Source organism: Tenebrio molitor, chromosome 3 (genome assembly GCF_963966145.1).
Source record: "Tenebrio molitor chromosome 3, icTenMoli1.1, whole genome shotgun sequence".
NCBI classification, from domain to species: Eukaryota; Metazoa; Arthropoda; class Insecta; order Coleoptera; family Tenebrionidae; genus Tenebrio; species Tenebrio molitor.
Genome location: NC_091048.1, coordinates 15,985,280 through 16,007,004, shown reverse-complemented (window position 1 = coordinate 16,007,004; position 21,725 = coordinate 15,985,280). Strand labels below are relative to the sequence as shown.

The window sequence follows — 21,725 nt, the reverse complement described above, 5'->3', positions numbered from 1 at the left end:
CTTGCAGGTTTTCTCAATAACAAAACCTTTTCCCAAGCTTTTCTTCTGTCTATACTTTCCTTGCCGCCAAAAAGGTTTATGATTTGCACTTTACAACTATTTTAGCGTGGAAAGTAATGAAAGCTGGTCTCTCTGTCTTTCGCTCTGCGTGTGTGACAACCATGGACACAACACTTGGTTTTATCTACTTTCTTTTTGCCCATTGTAACATCACTTTTTGTCACTAACCCCCGTACCTGTGGCCCCTACACCGTTCATCATGTTATTTTTGCCATTAGCTACGTATTCAGCGATAATTTTCGGTGATTCGACTTTCCACCGCCAGAGGTCATGTTGCTTATCCGAAATTGCGATCGACCTGTTGATTTAGGTTTGCAAATATAAAATTTTACTAAATTTAGGGAATTTAATGATATCTATTGGCCATTCCAGTCAACGTCTGTCATTTTTAATGTCCTTGAAAGTACGCAAACTCGCAATTAAAATTTGAACGTGTTATAAAAAATGCCTCGCAAAGTAAGACATTTATTAAACTCTCAAATTAGTTGTTATTAGTTGTTATTAACTTTATTAACATAATAACCTCAATTTTTATATGATGAGATTTTTCACCCTATGTCAAAAGTGTACAATGTTGTCAGCTCTATTTTGGGTGTAAATTGCGGTGTTGTGGTTCTTTGATTAAAAAATAGACTGTATGTTTTATGTGCATTATGATAATGTAATAGGGATCGAGATAGCTTTATAAATTGTATTTTGGGTTGCATTTTTACCTGGTCAGGCTCGTCATCTTACGTGAATAACCCTGTATCATGGAGGTACAGTTAATTTCAAAATTATCGAGTACACCTCAAAAATCAAGAAGTCGATTTATTACAGTTTTTTCCACATGTAAAGATGCCTTTTTGAAATTTGAGTCTCATATTTTTTATATAGGTTAGGTAAGTTTGACAACATAAAATGTCGCTGATATTTTAGAACACCATAACAGTGTCTGTTTTATCCTCTGCACGGTGCTCTTCGCGATGTTATAATAGTGGGCTACCCTTCGGATCGACCACCCTTCTTCTAATTTGGAAAGAATGAGCACTTTCGCGTTTTCGGTTAGATCAGGCATTTTGTTTGTCAAAATTGACATTGATCATTGACAAAAAATATAAGTGCATTTCACACTGTAGAAAATTAGGTGTACTCTATAATTTTGAAATTAACTGTAGTATTATAGCTATTAAGACAACAAGGGTTTTATAGACGATTTAAAAATCGAGATCGTAGTTTAAATCAGAGCGACCGCAGGGAGCGAGGATTTAATAGATCGAGATTTTTAAACTATAAAACACGCGTTGTCTTCAAGATTTTTTCTAACACTAACATCTTATTAAAAATTTTAATAAATTCAGAAATTATTCGAGGCGCGTCACAATACACAAAATGCGGAGGTTGCCGTGGGTACTATGGTAATAATATCAACAAATTTGGAAAAAAACAATTTTCATCGTTGAAATGTGCCAAAACGTTCCAGAAGAAATAAGAAAAAAGGGGCAATTTGTTACAAATGAAGTCTAAAAGTGCATACGAAAAGGTGTATGTTTCGTTTCAAGGCCGGAACACTAAAAAAAAGCATCACGGAGGTAACGGAAGATGTCATTTTGGCTTTTCTTGATATGGGGTAAGCGTGTAGAACTTCATTAAAAGTTAATTCACACTACGGCAAGAATCATTTGAAGAAAATGTAAAGATTGCCATTTTCGATGGCCGGGCACTTGCATTGGATGAAACAGCAGAAGTTAAAGAAGAAGATGTTATGAACAAGAGCACGAAGCAAATATGGCAATTCCAATTCAATAATTGTACTTTTCACTTTTGTGATAATTACTGTAAAAATGATGAATAAAATATTACTTGAATGATGTGTGTGAGCGTATTTTATGACTCTATAAGATACGTTGCTATTGACGACGTGTCTTATAGAGACAAGCGAATTTTATGGGAAACATAAGGTGTGAGCTCAAATGCACCATGGAAACAGTATAAGATATTAGTGTTAGAAAAACTTACTTAACTAACTTAATACTACCTCCATGCCCTGTATATATAGTCGTTTTCAACGACATCCGTGCTGTCAGTGTCATTTTTAATATGTTGTAGCAGATTGTACACAAAAATTCATAACCAGTCTTCAGAATATAAGCAAATCCTAGTTAAAAAAATGTCAAATAAGAAATTGAGGTTATGGTAAAATAAAATTTGTATTTCGTGAAACATCAACAACAAACAATATGTAAAACTCAATCTTCAAAATAGGTAGTGCAAAACATGGTTAAACTAAGTCATCTTGGGAATCCGAAACAGACTACATATTTTTTTTGATTTGTCGGAAATTATAGATAATAATTTGAATTTGTCAATTTGTCGTGTCAAGGTAAATTGCCAAATTAGGAAATTCAAAATTTCTAAACTGAAACAGCAAGTAATGCCAACATACTGTCATAATAACAGCACGGATGTCATGGAAAACGACGATATAAAAAAAAACATTGCATTTTATAGAAAATTCCCTAATGCCATTCCAAGACATCTCCACTCCACTTTTTCTCTATTTATTGTAACCTATAAATATTTACAATTAAATATTCCTTCAATCCTAAATCATTTTTGGTAATTCTATTCTCCCAAAATAATTTGGATTTAAGCAAAAGAGGGCATCTTGAACAGAAAAAATCGTGATTAATGAAAGTTGTTGTTTATATTGAATTTTGTTATTGAATATACAAATCTAGATTAAAATAACCTAAAATTCTCAGATACACTAAATGCAAAAAGATGCAATTTTTTTTTCTAATTTTGACATATAAAGTGGCTTTTCAAAATTAATTGACGTTTGGAAACGTCACACTTTTCCTAACTGGTCAGGAAAAGTAAAATCTTTTAACCATTTACGAAAAAACAGCACAAAATTAAGAGGACATTTTAGTGCTTCATACACTTTTGTAGACATTTATAACGCAGCAACTCATACCATTACTTATGGTAACTCCTAAAGATGAAAGGGAAGTGTTAGTAACCGTCTGACAGCCGCTTTAAAAATCCCACCAAATTAGTATATGTACTATGGCGGACAATAAATTTAGGCCGGCAAATTTCTGACATTTCAAAAAAGTCAATGCAAGCGACCATTTATTGTCATTATGACTGATGTGTCAGTTTGTCAAACTGAAGGTTTTCAAGCTGTTTGGCGTTTCCTTCGCCTTTTTCGTAACTTACAGATCATGACGCACTAGCATAACTGATTTGTAGTAGCACTTCTCTCTGGTGCACGCTTCTTTTCCCAATTTTAATTTTGATTATCGCTGTCACGATGACAAGAATGACAAAAATCGAAAATGGGGTTAGTTGAACAAAATGCCAGCTTCACATTTTGATGTCAACTCAATAACAGGCCGGCCTAAATTTATTGTCCGCCATAGTACTATGCCGGCCAAAAAATTTTGGCCGTCATTGTCTGTCAATTAAAAAAAAAATTGTAATCCGTACTTTATTGTCATCATGATTACCGTCTTGATTATGAACGTTATTTTTTGGGTGGTAAATTTCAAAACTCAAAATTATTTTGTCATTCCTACTACACAGAACGTTTACCTCAGGTTATCTATTGCTCTAATTTTGTTTATTAAAAAAAAAAATATTCATGTCGGATTTTTGGAATATCTGAGCTTCAAACAGTTTAAATTGATTGTCAAAATGACAAGAATCGAAAGTGGGGTTACGATTCCTTAAGGTTTATTTACACTTTACTTGAATGTCAAGAAAGTGACGGCCAAAATTTTTTGGCCGCCATAGTACATATTTCTTAACATCAATATTCATTCCTCTTTAGAGATGGTTTACTTCGCAGCATGGAATGAAGAGTCCACAGTGTGGAAGCTTTTAGAATCTTCTTTCCCTCGAAATAAGCCAGTAAATTTTTTTCGTTGATACTCTTTACATTTTTTCCTTCACACCATTTTTGAAATTTCTCGTAAGCCAAATCATATTTGGCTCTCGACTTGTTCGGGATCACGGACGATATCCCACTTCGTGCAGTCTCTTCTATATCACTTGGTATATCATCTCATTCTGAAGACATTTTGGATGTTTCCAGTAAAACATGCACAAAACAAATTGGAATAGTAGATTACATACCGAGGTGGGAAGTGTTTCATTCCTGTCGAGAGCTAAGATAGTTTACCAAGGCGTAGCCGAGGTGAACTAATGCTCGAGACAGGAATGAAACACATTCCCACCGAGGTTTATATACTACATATTTTATTCGGAATCATTACATTTTTAGCAAATAAACAATTAATTTGATGCAGTTTCATTTCTACTGTTTTTCGACTTTCAGTAAGTACGCCATTGGAAAAACCTTATAATAGGGCGGAAAGTGGCCTATTACTGACCAAGAGAGGGAAGTAAAGACAAAAAGGAATGGTTAACTTTCCGCCTTCCTGTAAGGTTCGGAATGTGCGTATTACAATAATGATAATGATAATGTATTTGCGTGTTATAAATCATACAATTTTACACATTGTCTACAAATACCGAAAAAAAAACAACAATAAAATAAAGAGATATAAGTAAAATTTATACAAAAAATCTATAAGGACTTTGTGAATGAATAAAACTCTTCGAAAGAATAGAATACATTTTCAGTTAGCAATTGCTTTAAATGTTGTTTGAAGGATTTAAAGTCCATGTTTTTGAGATGCAAAGGAAGAGCATTATTACGTTTCCGAATAAACTTATATGTATACAAATTGACACTGTCACATTGTTTTGTTTTTAAGCAAAATAAGCGTGCCTACTTACGTAGTTGATATTTTAACACAATTATTAATTTAATTCATTGCTTCGTTTAACGTTTGAAGAAACTTTTTTTTATCAAAATTAGAAAAAATATTGTATGTAACACGTTAGGAAATGCAATGCTCGTCCCGCAAATATCCCACTCGTTACACAAAATAAAGCATTTTCTAACTGGTTACATAAATATAAATAGCTATTAAAACGTTCATTTCCGAATGTCAATAAAGTGGTTTTGAATAAAACAACAGCGTTAAAAATGTGAAAAAGCTAGATTTGTGCAAGTATCTGCTGAATAAGTAGATTTTTTCTATTCACATCGACGAACAAAGACATCAGCGTGTTACGATTATTATCTGACAATATCTGCAATTTTACGCAATAAAAAAATGTTCTTTTGCAAATTTTTTATTTTATCGTATTTGAAACATTTGATCAGTTACAAAATGTGACTACTTTACACCTAGCTTGATTCTATAACGTATACATTTTATACAGGTCTCCCAAAAAAAAAGACGAGTCCATGGCTCCCTTATTTATCGAAGGATTTTAATTATCTATACGTCAAATTAAATGTTTGTGAATAGGCTACAAAATGGCGTACTAAATTCATGTAAAGCCCCCAAAGGATTAAGGTTAAGCTGACAAAAACATTTTTTCAAATGCGGACATACTTTTTTTAGTATTTCTGAAAGAGATTTTTATTCTGAAAACAACAAGTATCGTACGTTCATTTAAATTTATCTTTAAAGTTGGCGTTGGAGCGTAAGCTGTTTATACAGTTGATCTGTTATCCTTTATCCGTTAGTACGTTCACAATCGAGTCTTCAACACCTACTTTGAGGAAAAATTTAAATGAACGCACGATATAACCTCACATAAAAAAATTACACTAACTTTTGAAACAAGTAACGAGCACCAAACGAGAAGCTACGATGTGATCAAGAATGACTGAATCTGTGTGTTGGTAACAATGAAATTTTGCAAATTTGAAATTTACCACCAAAGGTTCATTTTTGTAATAGCATAAACATAACCGGCATAACCAAAAATGCTTTTAATGTCGTCTCAAGTTAAAAAATCTGGTCGGTGCCAATTACAAGACAAAAAACACCAGCACTTTTCAATTGTTTCATTGTCAACAGACTCCGTCATTGTTGATCACGCTGTATTTATCAAAATGCATTGCGTTACAATGTAATAACCAAATTAAGTTAGCTGGAAAAACAAATGACAAATAATAACATATGGGATTGCGCAGAGATGCCGCCAATGTTTAGCGCAGTCATGGCCAACTTCATCTAGCTTCCGCTGCACTCCAGACGGCCGTAACGTTATGCCAATTTTCATTGTTGAAATTGATTCTACTAACCTCAAAAAATAGTTTGGTAACTAGCCCCAACTAGCGGAGAAAAATGTTAATATCTAACAATGATTGACGTATCTTTTCAAAAGTGTCATGAAGTTTCAAAAAGATATGAAAACCAAACGAAAATATTATATGTAATAGTTTTGTAAAACTGGAAAATATATAACTATATTTAATATGTACATGATTTACAATCAAACAATGGAAAAGGAACAAAACTCGAAAGTAACTTAATTTTAAACAGCATAAAGGAGTTATAACTAAAGAACGTACCTAAATGGGTGGATAGGTAGGTAGGTATATGTAGGTACCTCTTTGGTAGATACGTAGTATTATAATTTTCAAACCTTTCTACTTATGGGTTGATTAGCAATTTATTTTCTTTTTATGGAATCAGTTTTTTGTGAACAACTATTATTTAAAAGTGGTTTCATCAATAATTCTATAATAACTTTACAAATTTTGTCTTTATGTGTGTTACAGATAAAGAGGGAATTACGAATAAAATGTGGAAGTAAAATTGTTACGAGTTGTTTGCAAATATTTTCTTGGGCCAAATATGATAAAATTTCTGTGGTGGCAATATCTGCCAATTCTTTAAAAAAACTTACAAACTGATAATTTGGATAAGTCAAACCGCCACGATTTTGAAGATTAATTGAACGTAAAAGAGGACCAGGGGTTGAAAAGACAATATAGGAGAGAGACAACTGTCGCACTGAAATATTTCACTTAATTTTTTTACAATATACCCTGCTATGAAAGCAACAGAAGCTGCGCATATGGTGTTACTGCAATTAAAAATAATAATTGGTTTAGATAAATTTCGAATTTTCTCTAACAGTCAAAAGGGTAGTATCAAGTCCGGTTCACATTTTTCCGCCAAACTGACAAAAAAACACGGTTTCCCCATCAACTCATAAAGATTTATGTTAAAAATTTCGCAACAGATGGGGCTAATTACCAAACGATTTTTTTAGGTTAGCTGAATCAACTTTAGACCCTTATTGGGACGGCCGTATGGAGCGCAGCGGAAGCTAGATGAAGTTGGCCATGGCGCAGTTTGAGCATAGAAGATAATAGCGTTTTTTTGATTTTTTTTTTTTTTGTATTTTTGGTATGTAAGTGTACACTTGTGATACATTGTCGTTTTCAGCATAAAAATCTCTATCAAAATTACCAAAAAAATTATGTTCGTAATTAAAAAAAAAATATTTTGACGTTTAGCCTTGAAGGCCTTGGGGATATACGTAAATTTATTAGGCCCTTTTGTACCCTATTCACAACCATTTAATTTCGTGCACAAATAATTAAAATTCTCCGATAAATAAGGGAGTTATGGACTCGTCATCTTTTTTGGGGACACCTGTATAAAAAAATAACAAAAACAAAAATTATGACAAATAATATTTGAATTGTTCACAAATCACACCGAAAAAAAAAATGTTTATAAAGAGGGTTCTGTTCTTCCGTTGGACGATAAATGGAAAACTCAACTATTCGTTTATCAAATTATCAATCATGTATTGGCAATAATATCTACATGTGCATATAGTTTCTGCCCTTTTCCGTTTGAAGTTACGGGATCAATTACAATAAAATTAATAATTTTTAAAGATGAAAACTAAACAATCTCTAAAAAGAAGTCGTTACCACAAGTAATGGGTAAGGATTTGAGTGAAGTATTGGAAGGGCTAGGGATTCTAAACCAGACAGAGAATCTTGTGAATATCCACGTCAGACTGATGTAATACAAGAAAACATTGATTTGATATATAAACGATATGGTTCTCCACGATAGACAAATTAAAATAAAACTCTGTAGCTAATGCAAAAAAAAAAATATTGGACAACGAATTGGGCTTAAAAAAGATGGCACGCGCATTCCACAAATTCTGAGGTAAATTTAGTCATCACTAGTCATCATCATCAGTAACGATGATGGATACCGAAGGATTTCTTCAAAGATTTCTTACGATGAATGAAACTTGGCAAATTATGAAGTAGAGACATGAGGGTTCATCACTCGTCTAAAACTTCGTGCACCCAACTCAGCAGAAAAAAATTTGACAACGATTTTTTGGACTACATGGACAGAGTACAGTATAACAGAGGAGTTGTTCAATTATTGTGCTTTTTAAGGTACATATTTGGATCAAAATTTAGAAATAATTGACCCGTTCCGACATAGAAAATAACTTTATCATCCTGTAGAAATATCGATCTCCCTTTAGAATTGAAAATTAAAGATGTTATTTACGGACAAAAAATTGGTGTTTTCTCGTGTACATTTTCGGTACTGATAGAGAGCTTTACTCGTAAGGGTTGTTTCCACTGTAATCCGTGAAATTCAGCGATAAAATTGAATTTGTAAAAACATAGACCGTTCAAAAGAGAGAGAAAACCACGATCTGCTTAACCACCACACATCTCTTTGCTCTTTGAATCATTGAATCCTCGTTATAAGGAAGTATTAATATCCGAGAAATCTATTTGTCAGTTTTCATATATGAGTGAAGAACAAAGCCATAGAAAAGTATTGACAAGTTGCTGGAAATCTACAACAACCCAGATATTTTATTACAAAAAAAAAAACTAAAATAGTTGCAAGCATGGTAGATAGAATACTGAATCGGTACTCTGAAACATCGTTCACCTACAGAAAACCACTTCTGGAAGAAGACATTTAATGAGTCATCTCTAAGTAGACAAAAGAAATTTGTGCCGAAAGTTATATGTCGTCAAAAAAGGTCACCGAATAACGACGAAAAGTGACTAAAACCAGCACCCACCCGAAAGCTGTACAATTTAATTGGCCAAAAGAATGCATATGTATTTTTGGAAAATTAAACATAAAGCTAACTCTGCTATATGTACTTCTGTCTAGAATTTTAAATAAGTAGTCTTACTGGAGAGGTTCTTCCTGAAGCGAAAACTTATTAAATTGATGAAATTTTGTGTAAAATATCTAGTTTGCAAAACACTTTGTGACGACCACAACAATCACTACTGAAGTTTATACATTAACGGATACTCGAAAAAAAGACCACTCCCTTTGCTAAAAAACAATGGTTCTATATCGGGTGTATCAAAAAGGACGGACAGGCGTTTTTGCTGCATAGCGCAGCATAACATACACCCCGATTTTGTATCAAAAACTGTTCTGCAGCTTTTAGTTAAAGAAAAAACTCTCAGAAAGTGAAAATGAAAATGGCAGCAACTACCGTATGTAGTTGTCATGGTTACATTTTTTTCTCAGTCGTTTGTCAAAACGCCCAATAACATTCACACTGGTATAATATTTTCTGCAGCACCAAGAGCTACGAGTAAATACATATATCATTTATCTGCGATTAATTCCCATATACATCAAACGTGCGTGTTCAGCCAATCAGAGCGCTTGCTTTGATCCAATCAAAAATGTTTATCGCGGTTAAAACGTCCTGCTACTCTGTCATCTGGTCAAAAGCGATTTTTATCAAGCAGGTACTGATAATTATCAGTAGATAATTATATTATTAAAGAATTATAATTTTTTTGTAAACACATTTTTTTTATACATATCACTTATTTTACTATACGAGTATGCCTACTTTTTGGTTTTTACACGACATCCAGGTCGAAGTTTATTGATAAGACATTATGAATTACAGACTGAAATCAAGTTAGTAATGAAGCTGCGAAACACAAAGTTACAAAACGGTGTGTTTTCTCGTGGCGGTCACCCATCCAAACACTGACCGCGCCCGACTGTTTAATTTCGCTGGTCGATTAATGATGATAGTGCCTTCAAATGTAGTACTGTGGCCAGCGTATTAATTGTTATTATCCTTAATCCGATTTTTTTAAAGAGTTGTTTTTCAAAATAAAAACACTTCCACAATAGTAGTTTATTTAAGGAGTTCGTGTGTAAATTGAGCTTTTTTTGGCATGAGTGGGCCAGTTTAAAACGCGAGTGAAACGAGCTTTTTAAAGGCCCACGAGTGCCAAAAAAGACCCAATTTACACAAGAACGAGTTGAACACAACGTTTTTTTGTTCGACGAGCCCCTCAAAGGCTCCAAATCGCTTGAAATCTTTAAAATTAGCTTGACGTTTCGTTTTGACAAGTTGTGACATTTATCAAAATCCGCTCACACAGGAGAAATTTCTCAAATTCTGACAGTGTCGAACAAAAAAAAAAGTTATATATACATAGACACTTAAAAAATACATGCCTTTTCTAATTTTCCAGATTTTATTGAAAACGCTAAATTGATATTCCAAATTCGCAATGCGATCAAGATAAAGCGTAAACTGAAACGACGTGGACTGTGACTCACAAGAGCTGCATTTCCATGGTTGCTATGCACAATGTCAATTTCAAACGTGGAGCAATTTTTATTAGCGAGTTTCAGTTCCTAGTGTTTACTGCTTCTCAAAAATACTCAAAACTAAAAAATCATTACATATCGTGGTATTCATTTTTTGGACAATGATGCATGATGGAGGTAAATTAGTAGGTAGTTAAAAAAAAATAAAAAAATGGTAAAACCATCCAGACATTTCAACAGTTAGGTACATCAAATGCCTCAGCAGTAACTAATGTGGGAAATAAAAATATTTGAATTTTTTATTCCTCCAGTTGTGTTATTTATTTTTTTTTTTTTCTTTTAAGTGGATTCATACTGAAATTTTTATGAAATGTTTCTTTACTATTGTGGTACAGAGATCTTACGTCTACATTGAGTATCCACCCTACAAGACTTTTTGTAATCAAAATCTAATTTTTATCATTTCTAGAATTTCTAGAATTGCTGATGCTGACTTATTTTAGTTTGACTAAGCCGTTCAATCCAAATTTATTTTCCAATACATACTTATCAAACTTTTATTTAATTTTACTGTCTTATCAAATAGTAACTGTCATTATCTACAAAGTTACATAAAATAGAAAAATAAATACTGACACTTTATCAATAACCCTCAATTTGTCACATAATATACATTTCATAATTATCCTACAGTCTATTATGTAACTGTTGAAGGAATGTTAATTAAAAAAATTAAAAATTGTATGGATAATTATCCAAATCAAATCTGAATTAAACAAATACATAATGTGAAATCATGAAATAACGCTAGGCAACATACATCTATTAAATGGTGTTTTCTCTTAAATTAAATTACGTTATTGTTTACTGTTTTGATCATAACCTCATATTTCATTACAACGTGACGTCATGGCAATAAATCAGCACTTTTGACACACATAATGAGATCCAATTTCTACAATTCTTTGATAATTACGACGCCAATTAATAAAATTTGTAAATTCGCAATGATTACCACGTTTCGTCAGCCGCCACCATCAATGTCAGCGGCTGGAAAATGTAACTTGTTAATAAGCCGACTTGTGCGAGTACAACCCCCCAGCGCCGCAACAACTAATAGAACACACAGTTTTCGCGTCAAAAAAACTGTCAGCATGACGTTATGAAAGCCACGTGGGGTCTAGAAGACAGAAACACCCCTCAACTATGCCATATGTGCGAGGAGGACAGAATCAGATCAATAACACGGACATCGAAACAACTAGGAGGCGACCTGCCCAAATCCAATTCATTCTAATAAGAAGAAAACTCGCCTAGAAAAATCTGCGGCCCGGGACGACTGTCATAATCACGGTGGCTGGGGTCAATAAATGTATAACGCTTTAATGGAGGCAAATTTAGTGTTTCAATTGTCGAGTTTATTATTTTGTTCCACAACAATTTAATGAAACCACTTTAAGGATTATTAAATGTCATAGAGATGATTACGTCGCGCAAGGTAAAAGTCGTGATTGCCTCAAAAATCTGGTTGTATCTTAGGTGGCCTTGCTTTGATAATAATAATTGCCGCTCGAACACCTACTGGGACCTGTCGGGAATTTTTCAAATAATCTAACACACGTGTCATGAATCGTCCAGTGTTAAAAGGGGCGACGTGTTAAACATAACACCTGAATTTCACTTACTTACCTATATCGCAATTATTTCAATTATGTCATGGTGATTTATGAAAGTTGCAGTTTATCCAGAGAGGCGCACTCGTCACTTAACAAGTTCATCAAATTCACACGTAAAACTTTTGATAATACTTATCCAAGGTGAATTTACCTGTACTTTATCTTTGGTCCGCCACTCAGTCAACTAAATACACTTGCGATTCTGTCTGAACTAGATACACAAGATAAATTCTGAAACATTTTCCTGATTAATTATCTTCACAGTTTTCCAACTGAAACAGAAGATCGACCAATTTCACAGTTTTGATAAAAAGCCACTTTATGACGTGCGGTATAATTAAGATAGATCAATGGTTACAATGACCGCACGTAGATTTCTGAATATTGCCTTCTTCGTCTAACGCGTTTGCGGAAACCTGATTTGGACGACAAAGAGAAAAGTGATAAGAACTGTGCGCTGACGGGAAAACGACGCTTGCGCCATCTACCAAGGACGCTGCGAGTGACATGCAGTCCTCTGGAATACAGTATGGAAATTTTAACTGGAATAAAATTCATAACTTGGCCATACGTGATTTTTGTAAAAAATCCCGAAACAGGTCGATTTTTATTTTTCCCTGCCCATATTTTGGCGCATATGGTTTTTGCATATCTGCTCCCGGAAGCTCGCAACCACCCCTAACTTTTTTTTTCAAATGGAAGAGTATGCCAAGTGACACCTCGTTTGAAAGCCCACTTCGCAAGGAATACAACGCACTATTTATTTCCTGAATATTTTCAAAGCCTACGTCCTAAAAAATAAAAAAATTTAATGCAACAAATGTTCAAAATGGACACTGTTTATTTCTTGGTCAATTACAAATCGATAGTAACATACATCCCTTACGTTTTATAACATTTCCGGTGGGATTTGCCCCCTCTACGGATTTGCCTAATTTCAGGCCTAAAACCGAACAGTATTGAAGACCGTAAGCAATGTAGATATTAGACATGGAATTAGGCAAGTCACACCGGAAATGTTACGAAACGTAAGGGATGCATGTTACTATCGATTTGCAATTTGCCAAAAAAGAAACGGTGGCCATTTTCAGCATTTGTTGCATTAATAGTTATTTATGATGTAAGTGTTAAAAGTGAGATTTTATTTTGTAAGTGGGGTAGATTGGGAAACGAGCGCAGCGAGTTGACCAACCCCACGAACAAAATAAAATCACTTTTAACACGTCCATCATACATCTATTTTTTTATACAACTGGTTTGCATTGAATTAAAAAACGCAGTCGTACTTTTGATGTTTGTTTTAATTTCTGCGGCAAAAATCAGGTAGAGCTAAAGTCAAAACGAAACATTACATCACGTGGTTTGCGCAGAAGACGAATGTAGAGCAGTTGAATCCAGCTTACGTATATGACAGTGGCGGAGTCAAAAATTTTCTTTTGTTTTTGTTTTTGCTATAAGAGGGTGTTGGAGGAATGTTATGGACATGAAGATAGTTTTTATTATTCTATTAGAGGTTTTACAACAAAAGTAGATGACCTCGGTGTAGAATTTCTTTCATCAGGTGAAGAAAATTGAGTTTTGGTTAAATTTTGCCCCTAAACTGACGACTGTATGATACGCCTCTTCTCAGCGAGCGCGCATCCTAAGCTCCGCCCTGTCATGTTTCGTTTTGACTTTAGCTCTAGCTAGTCTTGTATTGACATTTGTTTATTAGAAACGTCAAAAAAGTTTTCATTACGTTTTGTAAAACACTTTCAATTCCACATTATTGCATTCGTAAACATGGAATCCAAAGAAAACGACGTTAACGATGCCGATATCGACGACACATTTCCCGCAGATATTGAAAAAGCGGCAAACAGAGCCACTTTAACATTTATAAATAAATAAAAAATAACTATTAGTGTTAAAAAAATTTTGTTTACTAGTGTTAAAAATACTTTTAACACGGTAAGTTATAAAGAGCAATTTTTAATCAAATTAGCTTCCACTAAAAACGTCACTTTTAATGTCAGTTGTATAAAATAGTTATTTAAGATATAAGTGTAAAAAGTTATCCTTTATTGCACGAACGGGTTTAAAATACGACCGAAGTACGAGGGAGTATTTTAAAACATGTGAGTGCAACAAAGGAACTTTTTACACGTACTATGGCGGACAATAAATTTAGGCCGGTCTGTCATTGAGTTGACATCAAAATGTGAAGCTGGCATTATGTTTAACTAACCCCATTTTCGATTTTTGTCATTCTTGTCATCGTGATAGCGATAATCAAAATTAAAATTGGGAAAAGAAGGGGGCACCAGAGAGAAGCGCTACTACAAATCAGTTATGCTAGTGCGTCATGATCTGTTAGTTACGAAAAAGGCGAAGGAAACTCCTAACAGCTTGAAAACCTTCAGTTTGACAAACTGACAGATCAGTCATAATGACAATAAATGGTCGCTTGTATTGACTTTTTTGAAATGTCAGAAATTTGCCGGCCTAAATTTATTGTCCGCCATAGTACCTATGTCTTACAACATTTTATCTACGATCGTGAGATCATCACACCGGTTTCAACATAAATTTGTATAAAATAATTCATTGGTTCAATATTTCATGAATAACCAAAGTCGTTTGAGAACCACGTCGTTTAGCAACCAATCGTAGATAAATATAATTCAACTTATTATAAAATTGGTTTTTAATTTTTAGCAAGTAGGCTTTGAAAATATTCAGGAAAAAAATAGTGCGTTGTATTCTTTGCGAAGTGAGCTTTCAAACGAGGTGTCACTTGGCGTACCCTTCCATTAAAAAAAAAAAAGTTATGGGTGGTTGCGCACTTCCGGGAGGAGATATGCAAAAACCATATGCGCCAAAATGTAGGCAAGAAAAAACAAAAATCGACCTGTTTCGGGATTTTTTACAAAAACCGCCTATGTCAAGTTATGAATTTTATTCCAGTTAAAGTTTCCACACTGGATACTCCTGGGCTCCTAGTATGTTTGAAAAAATGTATGGGTGCTAAACAAAAACGACCGAAAAGTGTGACCACAGAACACAGACTAGACTCGCATAACCTAATTTTTACTTTACGAATTACAGTGCTATTCATAACCTCCGAGATAGATAGAGGGCGCGACTAAAGCTTGTGTCACGTGATCTGACGTCACAAGATCCGGCTCACCGTTGTCCATGCGATGCATGGAGCGGGAACTCAAAACAATCTATTTGTTCGTTTATCGCGGCGTGTAAGTACTCCCCTTTTTGCAAGTTTTCTTTCTAAAAAGTGTCAACAAAACTTCAAGAAAGTAAAAGTGATAAATTAAAGGTGGTAGTCTTTTTATATTTATCAAAATACAATCCAGTGTTACCAACTTAAACAGTCCTTCTTCATCACCCCGTATGTAGCTGATTGATTAACCATGATTAGAGATGTTTCACCCATAATATCTTGGCGGAATTTGACTCAAAATAGGTAGGTATGGAAAGCGATTTTCAAATTTGGTTGTTGTTTAAAGTCTATTTTTTCCTGGTAGGCGCGTGCGTGCGCATCTCCGAAAGGTAGAATCACATCGCTAAAATTTTTAGCAGGATGCAGGAATTATTAGTATTTTTGGTTGCATATTATCTAGGGGATCAGTATTTGTGATTGCACATTAAAACTCATGTTTATGATTTAATTTTTGTATAATTTGTAAAAGATAAACAAAAAAGTTTATGAATAAACTCGTGGAAAAATTGATAACAACTATTATATGTACAACATTTTTTATTTTATACATACAGGAGTTAAATTGGGTACAAAACAACTCGATACTTTTGGATTCAATCATTAATTTAAAAAAAAAATAAAATAAAATAATCATTAATGCACTTTTCACTTATAATTACACGAGAGCTTTTTTTTGTCGAAGTAAACTTGACATTTCAATGAGAATTTTGTTGCCTGCCAATTTAACGAAAAAAACTGCCTCTGAAAAAATTACGAGTCCGTAGGACGAGTAATCTCTTCTGGCAGTTTTTTGAGTTTAATTGCAGGCAACAAAACTCGAATTATAAATGTCAAGTTTACTTCGACCCAAAAAACAAAAACTTGAGTGTAATTCGGTAAGACAATTTAATGAATACGGAAAAGTACGATGATGCAGACCTACTAGAATCAAACGCTTTCAAAAGTTAGGTTCCGTTTTGTCGCTGGAAAAGTTAGGGCAAACTTTTTTCGCTGTCATAGTGACAAAAACACCGCTGCTTATGGGATTTTTAGTGTATGAATTAAATTGTCACATAAAAAAAGAATTACAGTGACATCGACAAAAATTGACAGTTCACATGAAAGCGGCAAAAATTTCACAACATGGACATGGCCTGCTTCGACAACAATCATTTATAATAAATAACCATGTATCTTGCAAGAGAAAAGGAGATATTTTTAATGTTCATTCAACTGAATCATACCTAGGTACATTTCCTAACAGGTTTCTTCGGTGTCTGTAATTGCCCACACTTCTTTTCTTCCGCCAAGTATCGTTTGAATGGTTCTAAATCCACAACTTTCAACACAAAGTAATTAATTAAGCTGTGATACAACAAAAAAAAAAACTCAGAAATCAATATCAGTATAATCTGCAGTTTTTTCCATTTGAGCCGTCTTGGTTAACTCGGCAAAATCCTTGGAGATCCCACGAAATACTTTAACGATCTTTCTTCTCTTCTCTTCTCGATCTTCTCGGCTTGTGAGAAATTTGCTATAAATATGAATTTATGCATTAATAAAAAAACTGTTACTTGCTGTTAGCATAAATCCAACTTACGCCGTTTATTTGGTGATCGAAACTGAGACATCTTGTTGACATATAAAAACTTCTTAACCTCTAAGAACTAAGAACTGTTTTTTTAATAAATAAACGGACACAACACAAAACAGACACGAAACAGAAACAAAACAGACACAAAACATGAAAGGAAAACGATGAAACAAAAATGGAAGCTTGGACCTGATTGACAGTACAGAACACTGCAATATTGCACATTTCTCTAGTGTAAGTAGAAAAATAAAGTAACCAATAGGAAAGTCGCATTTCGTTGCAGGATTTTGTAAATGCGCACGCACGCGCCTACCAGGAAAAAATAGACTATAGTTTATTACCTGTTTTCAGTTTGTCGTGTGTCACCTTCTGTTTGTCTTTGTGTTTTGTTATCTTTATCAAATTGCTCCAGTTTTTTAGTTGCTGCATTTTGTTTCAAGTGTTCAAAACATTTTTAGTTTAATGATTATAAAGAAACATAATCTAAATACTGCTCGTCAAATCTTAGATGGCCGCTAAGGATGCGCAGAAGAGGGAGTGCGATGCAAGATGTGGAACCGAGATGCGACAAAGTGAAGCGGTAAAGTGGGGTATAATTCTGAAAAGTACACTCAGATACATGAGATACAGAAATCGCGGTGTGTCCGAGTTGGGCCCGCGCGTTAAAGCCCTGTAATCGATGTCCGAGTTGGGCCCGGCTACCTGTAATAATCCTCCGCCGCGCCGTCTTGACGGCATCGCCGCATGTGAGTTCAGTACCTACCTACCTACCTTGAGCAGCATAACGAAATCTAACCAGGATATAGAATTATTCGCTTCAAGTTCAGTTTTTGGGAGAGGAAGTTGGACAGATCTTCTGGCTTGCCACAGATTCTTCCGCGCACGATCCACGTCATAAGTGAAAATCTGATCCAAAAAACCATTTTGTCGCAATTCTTGACGCAATAGTTTTGCAGGTTTGTGTGTTAAATTGTCTAGAGCTTTTCTTTTGACGCCATTACACAGTGCTTGCCTCTCTATATTTTCTTCTTCCGGGTGATTATGAATAAGATCACTGCTGATCACATTCGTTGGTTCGGAAGCGAAGGTTTACACTTTTGCAAGGCAGTTTGATTTTTTGTTGACACAACCCCACGGAATTTCATCGTCGTATAACTTCCTCGCCACACAAAACTTAAAATTATTCACTCCAAGCAACTGTTTCCCTTCTTCACTCAAAATTGATTTTACTTCCATTTCTGAGACTAGGTAGGTATTTATAGATTCACTAGCAAATATTCAAATAGAACTAAAATTAAGATTCATTTTTATAATTAGTTGTTGGCCGGGTGGCCCTACTCCGTATCGGATTACGCGTGGCCCGGATTGGGGATACTTGGGGGACGATAAATTTGAGCGAGGATTATCTCAGGTACCGAGCCCAACTCGGATACGCCCAGAAATCGACTTGTTCTAACTCCGCGTTGTCGATGAGATTTTAATCCTGTAGCTGTAATCTACTGACGTATTGCGACTCTTTAACGTATTTGTGATCTGCAATTTTTATTACCTAAATAAAAATAAATCGGTACCTATCCCACTAAATTTTCGGACGTAGACGAGTTCCTCCCAGCGGTCAGTTTACACCACAGGTGGTCGGTAATTAGCTGTTATCTGTAGACGAGTTGCTCCGCTTATTGTCGAAGGATTAAGCAGGGCGGCAGGTATATTTTTGAGTGCAAGATAAACGAATATTTACTAAATATTAAAATAATATGTTTACTCCCAGGAAAAATTTGTTACACAATCTAGGACTGGTTTTACAAATCTATGAGGGGCATGATGACCAACTCAATAGACCGCGGGACCAATGGCTAATAAGCCATTTTGTTATAATAATAACAAAATTTATTCTAGGAAGTATTCCATTTTCATAATTTTCTATTAATTTTTGTAATGTCTCCTTTTTGTTTCTTACGTCGTTTCTCAACTTTTTCATTCCTCTGGTTGCAGATTGAATTTTGCTATACATATATGTTTGAAAACTAATAAGTATATCTAAAAAAGCAAGAATGGAAGGATGTCTAGAATAAAAATTATTTTTTAAATGTGCAGATGATAATTACCACCCCTGCAATGCAGTCTAATCCCCAACCCTTCGCTACCTGCATCCAAGATTAGGATATTTTGGGTACCGGGAGGAACTCGTCTCCGCCGAAATTTTCGACGGTATTGTAATTTTTACATTTCTCCTTTTTAGAAAATGACACCCATAAAGTTGCTCTTATTGTTAAGAGGAGTAGATACCAATGTTGACCTTGAAATTTCCACAACACCGGCTCGGCTGTCAGAATAAGCAATAAACCCGGCAAACCAACCCCTGCTTATTGTAATGATGATTTACATGATTTACAATAGGGTCTTTCACAGGCATGTATTATTTTGACGCTTTGGGTAGTGGTTCAAATAAAAGTATCGATATTATCTTGTTAGATATTTAAAAATGAAACACATTTTTTTAATTTAGTTATTTGCTTTGATCGTAAATCTAATAAAGCAATCTATTACAAAAAATAAAACAGAACTTTCAATTATTTTTAAATATTTCATTTAATATCTCTTATTGGCATATTTCTTGATGTTCTAGGATCAATTAATTCAGGTAGATAACACTTCATATAAAATTGTTCCACTTTATTTTTCATTTTTTTGTCCCAAAAGTCGTCATTTTTTTCTATTACTTGTGTTTTTAGTTTGTTTTTTCCTGTCCACACTGCCACTATAGATTTTTTTTATTTGTTATATGAAGTTGGCCTTGTATCTGATAATACCAGTCGTGGTTGGTATTAATTTCGTAATTACCATCATTTTTAATTTTCCAAAATGGGATTAATTTCTTCATAATGGCTTCGTCGGGTGTTAAATTTTGTTTATACGCAGTATAAGAGCATTTTATTTCGACAAGGCTATCGATCTTTTCTACGAAACCATCTGGGGATGCTCCCAAGAAATAAACGCTCTTATGAATAAAAAGACCACAGGAAATTATTTCAATGTTGTCGTTATATTCTTCGGTTAGGTTTTTTCCCAGTTCCTTCTTGGCGTCAATTTCATGTATTTTTCCATGATTTAAAGAAGGAATTTTTGTTGAAATGACATTGTACAATATAGATTTTATAGTTCCGGCAGTATTTGTAGTTTTCTTTAGCTTACAAATTTTGCCAAAATTTGAGACAGTTATTAATTTCCTTCTTTGTTCCATCCATTCACCATCTTCATTTTGATCTGCCGTTCTTCGTTCAATTTCAGAAATTTGTTCATCCGTTTTTTTTAATGATTTTAAAAATTCTTTCTCCTCTTCTTCATACATTTCTCTACACATGTCAGCCTGTTGAGAATTTTCACCATAAGATTCGTCAGGTTTATGTGTCCTGGAGTGCTGGTACCCTTTTGAATAACCTTTTTGCCTCAGTTTTATTTTTATTACATCACGTTGTTTTTTCACTTTCGCCATTCTTCGAATGTCTAATTTCCTTATGATTCCATTTTTGTTCCTTCTTAATGTACCATGCGTCATTCATCAGGTAAAAATACTCACTTTCGCTTTATTCTTCCAATTTGTCAGGTTTTGAGTACCTCCTCTATTTCGTTTTCTACTTGTAAGTCTTTTTATCATTTTTTTATTAGCTTTGGCCACATTAAGAGCAAGAAATAAATTCCTAGTATCTAACCTCTGAAAGAAGAAATAGAATTACTAGGTGTAGAAAACTTAGATATTTTATCACATACTTACGTCACCAATTAATAAAACACTAGTAATAGTCTCACTAAAAGTACATACATACTACAAATAAACACTATCCACGTTAACGGGTACACAAGTAAAACAAAACAACTAAACAAGAGAACACAATAAAGAAGCAAGTAACGAACACAGGCCGTAGTCAAAATGGAAAGACATGAAATGAAAATCCAGACTAAGGGAATACTTTATCTATACTGTAAAGAGGAACCAGGTATAGGAGGGTTTGGGTACATTATAAATCCATCAAGTAGCTTCTAAGGCCCCCGCTTGCGGTAGACTTATTATTGGGGATTGTAAATCATCGACGGCAAGCTGAATTTTACTTTGCAAATTGTGCTAACCCTGTAATGAGCTTATTAATTAAAATATTTTTACCGGGTTTGAACCTATCATTTTTAAAGCAGTAAGTCTACATTTTGGCTTAAGAATATATCCACAATCTGGTTTTGCATTGTTGTAACTAGGAACCATCAATTTCACGAAAATATTTGATACGTTTTCTAATAATAAAAAAAAAGAATTTTTAAAAATTTTTCAAGCCGATTTATAGGGAATGGTTTGCTCTTTTTAATGAGATGATTTCCATGAAAATATGTCCATTAGGGCTAAAGCTACAGTGTTAGCACTATACATTGAAAGCTCCATAAGAAAAGTACGTATCTACTCCTCTTAACACACGTTGTACATTTTGATAATTACGTCTCCTTAAATTTCAAAATCATAAAGCACTGTAAATTTTATTGAAGTACCTGTCCTATTTTGTCGGTGGACGAGTCGATTACGAGCGTCTAGCTGCAGGGATAAACCCACCAATGAAAATCTAGAACAAAATGCGCATGCGCTAGTACTATGGCGGCCAAAAAATTTTGGCCGTCACTTTCTTGACATTCAAGTAAAGTGTAAATAAACCTTTAGGAATCGTAACCCCACTTTCGATTCTTGTCATTTTGAC

The 21,725-nt window shown here is 34.2% G+C and overlaps 1 protein-coding gene across 2 annotated transcripts in view; it reads right to left on the bottom strand.

The window, feature by feature from the left end:
• Nucleotides 1–12,412, bottom strand: part of numb (NUMB endocytic adaptor protein) — a 41,797-nt gene extending 29,385 nt beyond the window's left edge. Inside the window, exon 1 of one of the 2 annotated variants that reach the window (XM_069042750.1) lies at nucleotides 12,213–12,412. The gene's annotated coding sequence lies outside the window, so the exon portion shown is untranslated. The remainder of the gene's footprint in view (nucleotides 1–12,212) is intronic. The other variant, XM_069042751.1, reaches the window with a different exon arrangement.
• Between the last annotated feature and the right edge of the window lie 9,313 nt (nucleotides 12,413–21,725).